The following is a 12,495-nucleotide window of genomic DNA, read 5'->3' on the forward strand; positions in this document are numbered from 1 at the left end:
TTCACGATTTTTCAAAATACAAGCTCGTAGCGCGCCACTCGGTGGCGCGCTATGAGCTTGTAGATCTGCTATTTTTCAATAGCTAAATTATAACAATGTTTAAAACACCAAAAGGGGTTCCCGCCCAAAATGGGTTAACTGTCCTTTTGCGCAGATCACGCAAACCTCAGCAAAAAGAAAAGGACAATATCGATGGCCTCCAACTGTATGTCCCTGATGCAGGGTGTGATACCCAATTACTAGAGCTGGGACTCGATTACAAATTTTAATCTAATTAATCAGAGGCTTTGTAGTTAATTAATCTCGATTAATCGCATTTTAATCGCATATCATTATTTGACCCGAGAACAGTGAGAAAGCTATTTTTTTAAATGGATTTTGGTATACTAGTGAATCAATGAATAGTGAATTACATAAGTTTAAGCAATAAAACATTGTTTTTGTAGTAATAATAGGGGTAATAAATTATAATAATATCTCAAATTTAATAATTTATATAGAGCTTTTCTGAGTACCCAAAAATGCTTTACAAGGGGGACATGATAAATCAAAACCAACTTTATTAGAGGAAAAACACTAAGGAATTAAATAGATGAAATAGCTGGGGAAAGCAATATTGAAGGTTTGGATGGTGGGGGCATGTTTCTGAGAGTTTGGGGAATGCATTCCACAGGGTTGGGGGGGGCTTGGTGCAGCAAATATGTGACATGACCATAAGAAAGCACCTCTGTGTTTCTTCCGTGGACATACAGTAACAGCCATTCACAGATTTTACATTTTATTTGGCCATAACCGTTTAGTTAGAAACCATGTCATCTGGTCGGGTCCTTGAATTGCTACTGGTAGTTGGAATAACGTTAGCTCTGATCCATAGTGTTAGAAGGAGGAAAGTAGGCTTTCACATATTTTTTTGTGCTAAAAACGAGGGGCTGCACAGCCTGCACTTCCGTGGGTGTGAGGGGAAAGGATCAAATTAAGTACCATAGAACTCCTCCTGAGTCCTAACTACGCTAAGGACCAGAGCTACTGTTGTTGACGTTAGCTTCCAGGCTAGGCAACATGCAACATGTTTCGCATCGAGCCGATACTGGAGGCTTGACGAGGTGCGGTCTTCGGTGATATGCGAATTCTTTATTGAATAATTGCACACAACTGTGCTGTAATCCACACTATCATCGGATAGCCTTTTAAATCCTATTTCCAATCCACGGGGACAAGCAAAGTGATCTCAGCGGCTTCCCCCGGTCTGGTGAACTGTCTGGTGGTGTTATTGTTCCCCCAATGCTGCTGGGGCATACCATTCTAAAGGGGGGTGGTTTCCACTCCCTGTAACAACGGACACTTCACTCGGTGAACTGGGTGGTGCGCCGGTCCATCTGAAAACTGTCCAGTGACAACGTTCCGCGGTGAAAAAAATAGTGCGATTAAAATGCGTTAATTTTTTTAACGCGTTAATTTTTCTGTAGTTAATTAATCTCAATTAACGCGTTAAAGTCCCGGCCCTACCAATTACCCATGCTCAGTGAATAAACCGATGTGCTTGTCTTGTTGGGACCCCCGGAAATGCTTTGGCCATTTCTCCAGACCCCCCCGCCGCAGCCCCCGTCCCCACCCCCAATACAAATTAACCGCAACAATGACCTTAATAATAGTGAAAATACATCATCAATATACTGAAACCAGATATACCGGTAATCATTAATGAAGGAAAGTTTATGTCTGTTAATTTCCATTTCCAGCCATACAGTTGCAAAAAACAAATAAATATTAATAATAATAATCTGGGGGGACCCCCAAAATAACCCCCTCCCCCCTTTCTCTCATTGTATTTGACCAACAACAAAAAAGCATCCATTATTGTGTGTGAGATCTAGACTGAGACCTGATTGATAATTTCGAATAAGGTTTACCACCTACCTCATTTCTTCTCAGACGGGTGTTCTTTAACAAGTCCCTGCAGGATTGTTCACTCCCTAATGTGGTATTCTGCCATTCTTTTGTTGCATGGCTGCATGTGGCATGGCAAGCTTATACGGCTTGATAAAATCGTTGACATTGTATGTTTATTTTATGTTATATATTATGTAATCTGCATTGTAAGGATCTGGAGTGTATTAGTCAGTTTGGTATTCACTTGATCATTTTGTTTGCAAACCGTCATGTCGGTTTATTGTAATCGTTCATGTAAACTGTAAAAAGTGTCCTATAAGTCCATAATGGGCTGGGCTTCTTCGAAAGCATGAAACTTAAATAAAGAATCAATCAATCAATCATGTAGCTTAAAGCTAACTCAATCATGTTTGGTTGACTGTAATAAACCACAGATGTTTGAAGTCAAACAATCCTGTGTCCCACTCCCTGATGGGTGAAGACTGGTGGGAAGAGGGCGTGTCAATGAATTATTTAGCGTAAAAGCAGCTAATAAACCTACAGTTGGAGGCCATCGATATTGTCCTTTTCTTTTTGCTGAGGTTTGCGTGATCTGCGCAAAAGGACAGTTAACCCATTTTGGGCGGGAACCCCTTTTGGTGTTTTAAACATTATGTTATAATTTAGCTATTGAAAAATAGCAGATCTACAAGCTCATAGCGCGCGCGCTACGAGCTTGTAGGTCTGCTATTTTTGAAAAATCGTGAAAATATTTATTTCAGAAAACTGGAGGATTTAGAAGGATTTTTTAAAATTTTGAGGTCAGGCCTAAATGGGTCAAATGATAAGGGACAATATCGGTGGCACCCAACTGTAATAAACCTAGGCCTACTGTATGCCGTCGTGACGTGTGTTCTATGTTTTTTCTTTTTTTCCCTCTTTTGAATAATCCAATATTCATTATTAAAATATTGCAGTAGCGGGTCAGTCATGCACATTCCTAGTTATTACAAAGACATGTTCACGTTTGGTCAAAATAACATATTCACGCTGTGTAAGTGTTGCAATAATATTAACCCATTTTGGGCGGGAACCCCTTTTGGTGTCAGCATTATGTTATGCTTTAGCTATTGAAAAATAGCAGATCTACAAGCTGACATAGAAACATAGCTTTTTCAGAGAACTGTCAGGATGACGTAGAGTAGAAGACATTTTTAGAATCTGATCTCAGGTCAAAATGGGTTAAATGTTTATATAATATGTTTTGAGTGACAACTGCATGGAACGGTATCCCCAGTATGTGGACAGCTATACATTTTTTAATCCGCGTGATGACAACCAGGAAAATGGGACAAAACTAAAAACCACACCCTTTCCTTTTAAGTGTTTTATGTGGACTTTGACTAATCTTTATACACAATTCTTCAAAAGAAGAATTATCGTCTTCATGCCAGTTCTTGTACCCACCTTTATGCTGCATGACTTATAAATGGCACACTGACAAAACAACCTTTTAAAGGCAAAGGGAGGGGTTGTGACATAGTTGGCTCTAGTTTGAGGGTGGTAACTGTAATGTTCTTTAGAAAAGCAACACCGAGGAGCTCTTTGCGGAGTGTTTAATAGACTACTTACGAGTTCATTGGAACAATACAACTGAACTGGACTGACAACTCTAGAGGCCCTCTTCTACAGGAGAGCGAGCTAGGGCTGTTCTTCCATGAGGAGTCACAGGCGCGCAGGCTAACATTTCACTGTACTGTATGCTGGCCAGAAGGAGGCATGAGGTCAGTCCGCTGACATAGGGTGCCACCGAGTGGCGCGCTACGAGCTTGTAGGTCTGCTATTTTTGAAAAATCGTGAAAATATTTATTTCAGAAAACTGGAGGATTTAGAAGATTTTTTTTTTAATTTTGAGGTCAGGCCTAAATGGGTTAATAGACTACTTACGAGTCACAGGCGCGCAGGCTAACATTTCACTGTACTGTAATGCTGGTTGCTGGCGCGAGCATGGAAATGGTCACGCCCCCCCTACTACTATAGTAAGGGATGATAAAGTATTGTTTTGGACCGTGGCGGACGGGCGCCATCTGAAGCGAGCCACGAGAGACGCCACCGCCGAGCGCACGAGTTGCCGTGTCGAACGTTGCGGAGTTCCCTTATAGCCGACTCGGCCCTGTTTCGAGTTGCGACCCGATAGGCAGAGAATAGTGAATGATGTTCTGGGCGAGAGCTGCCACTCAAACTGGCTACTGGTCGATCACAGCGCGTCCTTGCACAAGTGCACTGGCCAATCACAGCGTGTCCTTAACCCATTCTGGGCGGGAAGCCCTTTTGGTGTTAGCATTATGATATGCTTTAGCTATTGAAAAATAGCAGATCTACAAGCTCATAGCGCGCCACCGAGTGGCGCGCTACGAGCTTGTAGGTCTGCTATTTTTGAAAAATCGAAGAGCGACTGACATAGAAACATAGCTTTTTCAGAATGTAGAAGACATTTTTAGAATCTGATCTCAGGTCAAAATGGGTTTTAAACAAGCCCGCAACGCAGGCTGCGGCAGATGTTCTGCCAGTCTAGAGTAGCCAATAACCTCCTCTTTGCCGTGATTTGTCGTGGGGTAACATCAACACCAGGGCAGGGATGCCAACAAACTGAGCAGGATGGTGATGAATATCAGCTCCAAAGTTGGAATTAAAGGACCACTTCACCACTTTTCAACATCTCTTCATATAATTGGTCCTCACTAATGTTCATGATAAAACACCACCATTTTTTCCTACTCAGTCTGTGTCTCATAGGAGGGCTTTGGGCACTTCGGACACCCGTCCACCAGTGACATCATCATTATGCAGATTTGTTTTAAAATATATTTAGATTTGTATTATCGTGAGAACGATGGCTTCAACTTTTGCATTGCAACTTTTCAGGGAAAAGAAAGCCTGCCTTTTCTATTAGCTTGGATTCACCATCGATGGTGTCACTGGTGGACGGGTTTCTGAATAGCCTTCCTATGAGACACAGACTGAGTAGGAAAAAATGGTGGTGTTTTATCATGAACATTAGTTAGGACCAATTATAGGAAGAGAAGTTGAAAAGTGGTGAAGTGGTCCTTTAAACTGGGCAGCCTGGAGGTGGCTGCAGAGGGGGGAGGATGAGGCAGGATGCTAATGGGGACGAGGAGCATCTCAGACCCAGACTCAACTCATCATTCCTGACACACCAAAAAAGGACTTGAACAGTGGCGCTTTAACTTGAATAAAGTACCCTGATTTTATATCCGCCTATCTCCTCCTTGTTTAACTTTTTTGTAGTACTCGGATCACCCCTCTTTCTTGTTCTATTTGTCCCTTTGATCCTTAAAGCACCAACCGTACCTTTTTTTTTTAACTTTTGTACCTCCACCGAGCATTTCTTTTTTTTGGACTCAAACCATACTTTTTTGCAAGTAGCCATCGTTTTCAGAGCCTCATATATTCTTTGGGATAAGATTAAAGATTATGTTTTATTTATTTTTCCTCAATTTATGGGTACACAATAGTCTACATTGTAGAAGCAATAATGAACAATAGGGTTAGATGAAGGTAGACTTTTTTTTTTTTTTTTTTTTTTACATCAGGCCTAAATGGGTTAATAACTCAAATGTTTTGAAGAGTTTCATTCTTTATTTTAACATATTGGTTACATATGATTTGGCAGACCCTTGTAACTAGATCAGTTACTTAGGAATACTTTCATATAAAGCCTAGTACTGGTTTATTCAAATAATTGTGGCTGTATTGTGTTGTTTGTTACATGTCAGACTCTGTGCTGTGACACTTGTTGGCCAGGGTATGCACTCTAGGAGTGCAATCTTTCTAATGCAGTGGTTTTCAACCAGTGGTCCTTGAGGGGGTTCCAGGTGGTCCCCCAGCTATATGATGGAGAGTTGGTAACCAAATGGACGGACCCTTATAGATCTTTAACTCTTGAGAGCGTAAAAGTAAGATTATGTTTTATTTATTTTTCCTCAACTTATGGGTACACAATAGTCTACATTGTAGAAGCAATAATGAACAATAGTAGGGTTAGATGAAGGTATATTCATAAGAGCAGTATATAGAGCAGTATATTCACTGGTGATACATTTATATTTGTTGATAGAATTCAAACAGTACAGTACATATATTAACCCATTTTGGGCGGGAACCCCTTTTGGTGTTAGCATTATGTTGTGCTTTAGCTATTGAAAAATAGCAGATCTACAAGCTCATAGCGCGCCACCGAGTGGCGCGCTACGAGCTTGTAGGTCTGCTATGTTTGAAAAATCGATAGAAGACATTTTTAGAATCTGATCAAAATGGGTTAACACATCCAGACTAAGTGGGCGTCTAGTGGCAGACTCCAAGTAAAAAAAAATGTTTTCTATTATTACAATTTATTATTATTGTTATTATCATCCTCCAAGCACTCTCAGTGAATGTTGGGCCCCATTAGATTGTGAGATAACTTACACGTACAGTATGTTTTGGTGTGTGTGTGTGTGTGTGTGTGCGCACGTGTGTGTGCGCGTGCGTGTACAGTACGACATACACCCCCTCTCTTGGCTTTCCCAGAGAATCCTCTCACACCTGTCAGCACAAAACCCAAGTCTCTGTAGGGTAGATGATTATGTTATCTATATATTATCCCTCGTTTCCTGCTGGAACGAGATCCGTGCTATCAACTTGCACAGCTTTTTTCAATCAGGGATGATTATTTATTGTTGGCTACATGCTGTATACTGGGGAAGTGGGGGGTGTTGTTGGCAGGCCTCGTTACCAGAACCTGCTTCACCTGCGGCTCTCCACTGTAGTGTAGGGCCACTGTGCTATTCTCAGATCCTCTGCGCTTTATGTGAGTTACGGTAGTATCGAGGAGGTCATAGAAATGTTGAAATATTGCAATATCCCCACTAGATCTATAAAAGAATTACAGGCCCAGTGATGTGCCGTATAACCCATTTAGGCCTGACCTCAAAATGTAAAAAAAAAAATCTTCTAAATCCTCCAGTTTTCTGAAATAAATATTTTCACGATTTTTCAAAAATAGCAGACCTACAGTTGGAGGCCATCGATATTGTCCTTTTCTTTTTGCTGAGGTTTGCGTGATCTGCGCAAAAGGACAGTTAACCCATTTTGGGCGGGAACCCCTTTTTGGTGTTTTAAACATTATGTTATAATTTAGCTATTGAAAAATAGCAGATCTACAAGCTCATAGCGCGCCACCGAGTGGCGCGCTACGAGCTTGTAGGTCTGCTATTTTTGAAAAATCGTGAAAATATTTATTTCAGAAAACTGGAGGATTTAGAAGGATTTTTTAAAATTTTGAGGTCAGGCCTAAATGGGTCAAATAATAAGGGACAATATCGGTGGCACCCAACTGTACAAGCTCGTAGCGCCGCCACTCGGTGGCATTATGTTATACTAGCTAAATTATAACATGATGTTTAAAACACCAAAAGGGGGTTCCCGCCCAAAATGGGATAAAGTATCCACCAGGATTCATTCACTGGCCATAACCTCTCGCAAGGAAAAATACAACTATATCATGAGAAGAATGCAAAGCAGAGGCGAGAGCAAAGTAGCAAAGCATCTGCACCATAAAGAGAAGCTGGAAGCAGAACAAAATTAGTTTCCCATGAGTTTTTTTTTTATGGTCTACTATAAAGACAGCTACCTTTTTCACGTATAGGGCCAGGCCTGCACATCCTTTTCACGCAGTGAGCGTGTGAAGTTTGTGAACCTGTACAGTTGGGTGCCACCGATATTGTCCCTTATCATTTGACCCATTTAGGCCTGACCTCAAAATTTAAAAACAATCCTTCTAAATCCTCCAGTTTTCTGAAATAAATATTTTCACGATTTTTCAAAAATAGCAGATCTACAAGCTCATAGCGCGCCACCGAGTGGCGCGCTATGAGCTTGTAGATCTGCTATTTTTCAATAGCTAAATTATAACAATGTTTAAAACACCAAAAGGGGTTCCCGCCCAAAATGGGTTAACTGTCCTTTTGCGCAGATCACGCAAACCTCAGCAAAAAGAAAAGGACAATATCGATGGCCTCCAACTGTACATTTGAACTGTTGCTTGGCCCCGTTGTCTTGTTGAAGTAGTTCTCAGGCCTATAAAACCTAAAGAACACACACAAAATGTCGTAACAAAATGTCAGTAGGCAGTCTTTGCTCTGCACCAGATCTTCCGTACAGTATCACCCGAGATATGACTTTGGGCGTGGAATAATTAATTAAAAAAAAAAAAAAAAAGCTCTTTGTAACTGATCTGTTTCATATACTGTATGAAGTGTATGTTTTGTCACTAACTTCAATATAATTGATTCCACTGGGATTGTATTAGCTTATGAAGCTAAAACTGAATGCTTCTATCTACCTCTATCCATTATATCCCATTTTGGGCGGGAACCCCTTTTGGTGTTTTAAGCATTACGTCATACTTTAGCTATTGGAAAAATAGCAGATCTACAAGCTCATAGCGCGCCACTCGGTGGCGCGCTATGAGCTTGTAGATCTGCTATTTTTGAAAAATCATGAAAATGCGGCACACATCTTTGGCACACACATATATATTCTTTCAGAAGACTTTTTTTTTTATTTCGACGTCAGGCCTAAATGGGTTAAATACTGCATATAATAACACGCACAATCTTTTCTTTCACTTATCCACACAAAGTTAACTTCTGTCAACGGGCAGCCTTGAACATCTTGAGCAACATCACATCACTACCTCACTGCTTTGGACGTGAGCTATACAGCCAGTTCTTTGCCTTTATTGTCTTTCCATTTGAGATGGAACTATCCAATACAGATTCCATCCAAGAGAAGGGATTTTTTTTTTTATATAATTAATATTTTGGCAGACTTTTTTTTTTGTCTTCTTCTTCTGTACACCAATTACCACAATTGCTTATAACCCATAACTTAATAACTCAAATGCTTTGAAGAGTTTCATTCTTTATTTTAAACATATTGGTTACATATGATTTGGCGGACCCTTGTAACTAGATCAGTTACTGTAGGAATACTTTCATATAAAGCCTAGTACTGGTTTATTCAAATGATTGTGGCTGTATTGTATTGTTTGTTACATGTCAGACTCTGTGCTGTGACACTTGTTGGCCAGGGTATGCACTCTAGGGCCCTTATTTATCAACGCAGTGTACACCCGTTGTACACCAGGTGTACACCGGGTGTACACCCAATTGTGGGTGTACACCGCGTTGATAAATAAGGGCCTAGGAGTGCAATCTTTCTAATGCAGTGGTTTTCAACCAGTGGTCCTTGAGGGGGTTCCAGGTGGTCCCCCAGCTATATGATGGAGAGTTGGTAACCAAATGGACAGACCCTTATAGATCTTTAACTCTTGAGAGCGTAAAATGAAACCAAATGGACCCGTAATGATTTTACGCTCTCAAGAGTTCAATTATGGTCTCCACCAGGCCGAAGGCATGGGGAGAGAGTATGTTTTGCACTCGGTCCGTGTGTCCGTCCGTCTGTTACCAGCTAATCTCCGGCACCATCAACCTGGTCGATGACAAATTTTGCACACACACCATGGATACCAATGAACCTCTGTCCCAAATTTTCCAGAACGGCCTGTTATAGCGCCACCAGGAGGCCGACTTTTGAAAAACACATTATTTGATATTACTCCTCCATGCAGATTCTGTCCAAAAATCCCGCAAATCGCTACACATCTCTAGAGTCATGTGTTCAAGCCGGATCTGTCCGATATTTCATATTCCATCCTAATTGCCTTCAAAGTTTGCAGGATTGGCCCGTTTTGAACAAAAAGCCTCAAATCATGAACGCAGTGTGCAATTTATGTGAAATCTTTCATGGACTTTCCTACTAGGCTGAGGAATATATCCCACCCTTTTCCCATTGGCCTGTTATAGCGCCACCAACAGGTGGATATTTGCAAAACACATTTTTGGAACAAAAAAATCCTGAACACAGCGTGCAAATTTATGTGAAATCTTTCATGGACTTTCCTACTAGGCTGAGGAATATATCCCACCCTTTTCACATTGGCCTGTTATAGCGCCACCAACAGGTGGATTTTTGCAAAACACATTTTTGGAACAAAATGCCTCAAATCATCCAATTGCCATCCAAGGTGTGAGAAGAAATGGCACCCTTATAGCACCACCACCAGGAGACCACAATCTGACCTGCCCTGGTGGAGACCTGTGCCCTGAGGGGCACTTTATCTAGTTGTTAACACTCTTATCGCTCTAGACGGAGGTCTCCGCCCTATCAAATAATTACGCCCGCCGCCCAGGATGGAGATTAATCAAAAGACGCCCCCTCACTTCCCACCTTCAAATCTGCACTGAAAACCCACCTGGTCACAATCGCATTTCCAAGCTGATGTGTTTTTAAAACTTTTTATATGCAGTTTTATTGGTTTTATTCTTATAATTGTTTTTTTCTAATAAAGTTGTCCTTTTTCTTGTCCCCCCCCTGGCCCCAACACATGTAAAGCGTCTTTGAGTGTCATGAAAAGCGCTATATAAATCCCAGATATTATTATTAGTATTATTAAGGCGTGAGAAGAAATGGAACCCTTTACACATTGGCCTATTATAGCGCTGCCAGGAGGCCACAACCTGACCTGGCCTGGTGGAGACCTGTGTCCTGATGGGCACTTTATCTAGTTGTTAACACTCTTATCGCTCTACACGGAGGTCTCCGCCCTATCAAATAATTACGCCCGGCGCCCAGGATGGAGATTAATCAAAAGACAGAACATTACTCGTTTCACAACAGAGCGCACCTCTTTACAGGCTGGGGGCGTCAATATGTCATTTCCGGGTAGTCCGTCATCCAAAGTGGTCCTGCTCCAATTTTAAACATCTGCATCAGATTTACAAAAATTCTACACAATTAGAGAATGTACTGTAGAAGATGGACGGACCCTTATAGATCTTTAACTCTTGAGAGCGTAAAATGAAACCAAATGGACCCGTAATAATGCTACGCTCTCAAGAGTTCAATTATTGTCTCCACCAGGCCGAAGGCATGGGGAGAGAGTATGTTTTGCACTCCGTCCGTGTGTCCGTCCGTCTGTTACCAGCTAATCTCCGGCACCATCAACCTGGTCGATGACAAATTTTGCACACACACCATGGATACCAATGAACCTCTGTCCCAGATTTTCCAGAACGGCCTGTTATAGCGCCACCAGGAGGCCGACTTTTGAAAAACACATTCTTTGATATTACTCCTCCATGCAGATTCTGTCCAAAAATCCCGCAAATCGCTACACATCTCTATAGTCATGTGTTCAAGAGGAGGATTTTTCCAAAACACATTTTTGGAACAAAATGCCTCAAATCATCCAATGCCATGCGTAAGAAGAAATGGCACCCTTTACCCCAGGGTTCCCCAATAGGCGGCCCACGGGCCATTTGCGGCCCGCGGAGCGCCCCCTTGTGGCCCCTGTAAGATTTTTTTTTTATTTTTATAAATGGAATTAAATGGGGGTCAGTAGCCTATGCATGTCAAACTGGGCACCCCCTCAAGGACCACTGGTGGTCCCCGGACCACTGGTTGAGAACATTTTTTAATTAATCAATGAAAAAATAAAAAACCCAATTTTTCGCGTGTGCGTTCTCGGCCCCCAGCCTGGTTCCCTAGTCAAAATATGGCCCTTGAGGAAAATGTATTGGGGAACCCTGCTTTACACATTGGCCTATTATAGCACCACCACCAGGAGACCACAATCTGACCTGCCCTGGTGGAGACCTGTGCCCTGAGGGGCACTTTATCTAGTTGTTAACACTCTTATCGCTCTAGTCTAGACGGAGGTCTCCGCCCTATTAAATAATTACGCCCGACCGCCCAGGTTAGAGATTAATCAAAAGACGGAACATTACTCGTTTCATAACGGAGCGCACCTCTCTGCAGGCTCTCTATGTCATTTCCGGGTAGTCCGTCATCCAAAGTGGTCCTGCTCCAATTTTAAACACCCGCAAATCGCTACACATCTCTATAGTCATGTGTTCAAGACGGATCTGTCCGATATTTCATCTGATGTGTTTTTAAAGCTTTTTATGTGCATTGTTTTATTGGTTTTATTCTTATTGTTTTTTTCTAATAAAGTTGTCCTTTTTCTTGTCCCCCCCCTGGCCCCAACACATGTAAAGCGTCTTTGAGTGTCATGAAAAGCTCTATATAAATCCCAGATATTATTATTAAGGCGTGAGAAGAAATGGCACCCTTTACACATTGGCCTATTATAGCGCTGCCAGGAGGCCACAACCTGACCTGGCCTGGTGGAGACCTGTGCCCTGATGGGCACTTTATCTAGTTGTTAACACTCTTATCGCTCTACACGGAGGTCTCCACCCTATCAAATAATTACGCCCGACGCCCAGGATGGAGATTAATCAAAAGACATTACTCGTTTAATAACAGAGCGCACCTCTCTAGGCTGGGAGCGTCTATTGAGAAACATTCTATGTCATTTCCGGCTAGTCCGTCATCCAAAGTGGTCCTGCTCCATTTGAACCCATTTTGACCTGAGATCAGATTCTAAAAATGTCTTCTACATCCTCACAGTTTTCTGAAAAAGCTATGTTTCTATGTCAG

At 41.8% G+C, this 12,495-nt stretch overlaps 1 protein-coding gene across 3 annotated transcripts in view; it reads left to right on the forward strand.

Moving 5' to 3' along the window:
- Positions 1 to 12,495, forward strand: part of tmtc3 (transmembrane O-mannosyltransferase targeting cadherins 3) — an 89,762-nt gene that overhangs the window by 42,088 nt on the left and 35,179 nt on the right. The window lies entirely within an intron of this gene.

The sequence above is a fragment of the Electrona antarctica genome (genome assembly GCF_951216825.1).
Source record: "Electrona antarctica genome assembly, chromosome: 5".
In the NCBI taxonomy this organism is placed as follows: domain Eukaryota; kingdom Metazoa; phylum Chordata; class Actinopteri; order Myctophiformes; family Myctophidae; genus Electrona; species Electrona antarctica.